General features: G+C 35.2%; 1 pseudogene; it reads right to left on the bottom strand.

Annotated features, from left to right (window-relative positions):
- Positions 1-654, bottom strand: part of LOC108764131 (putative nuclease HARBI1) — a 12,683-nt pseudogene that overhangs the window by 4,905 nt on the left and 7,124 nt on the right.

The following is a 654-nucleotide window of genomic DNA, read 5'->3' on the forward strand; positions in this document are numbered from 1 at the left end:
GACAACTGATCGAATCGATTTATCGATTTATCGCCGCCATTTGTATGCCGAATGATCAGTCTCTAGTAAAGGGTCTCTATCTGCACGTGAGACTGCTTTTTTTTCATCGGTCTCCACGGCTTGCAGCAGAAGTGCTGCACACTTTCACTAAGGACAAAAAGCAGAATTTTTTTTATAATCTATATTAAATTTGCTAGAGAAGGGGTGGCACCCAGTTGGACACGGCTCAATTGGACACGAGCCACTCACAGTGCTTGAGACTACAGCTTGCAGCAGAAGTGCTGTACACTTTCACTAAGGACAAAAAGCAAAATTTTTTTATAATCTATATTAAATTTGCTAGAGAAGTACACACGTATATGTTAAAATATTGATTTTTATAGAAATGATGAACATTTCAAAATAAAGTTTTATTTTCACTCAAAAAATTCAATAAAAAGTACTTGTAACCAAAAAAGTTTTTAACCGATCGAAAAAATCATGTGTACTTCTCTAGAGAATTTAGTGTGGCAGCTACTGTAAAAATTTTGAGTGGATCAGATAAAATTTATTAAAGTTATACAGGGTGGACCATCTGAAGTGATCCAGTCAAATATCTCGAAAACTAGTAGGGATAGAGAAAAATGTTTCGTATGAAAAGTTTAGGGTTACACG

This window comes from Trachymyrmex cornetzi, unplaced genomic scaffold (assembly GCF_001594075.2).
Source record: "Trachymyrmex cornetzi isolate Tcor2-1 unplaced genomic scaffold, Tcor1.1 scaffold394, whole genome shotgun sequence".
NCBI lineage: Eukaryota > Metazoa > Arthropoda > Insecta > Hymenoptera > Formicidae > Trachymyrmex > Trachymyrmex cornetzi.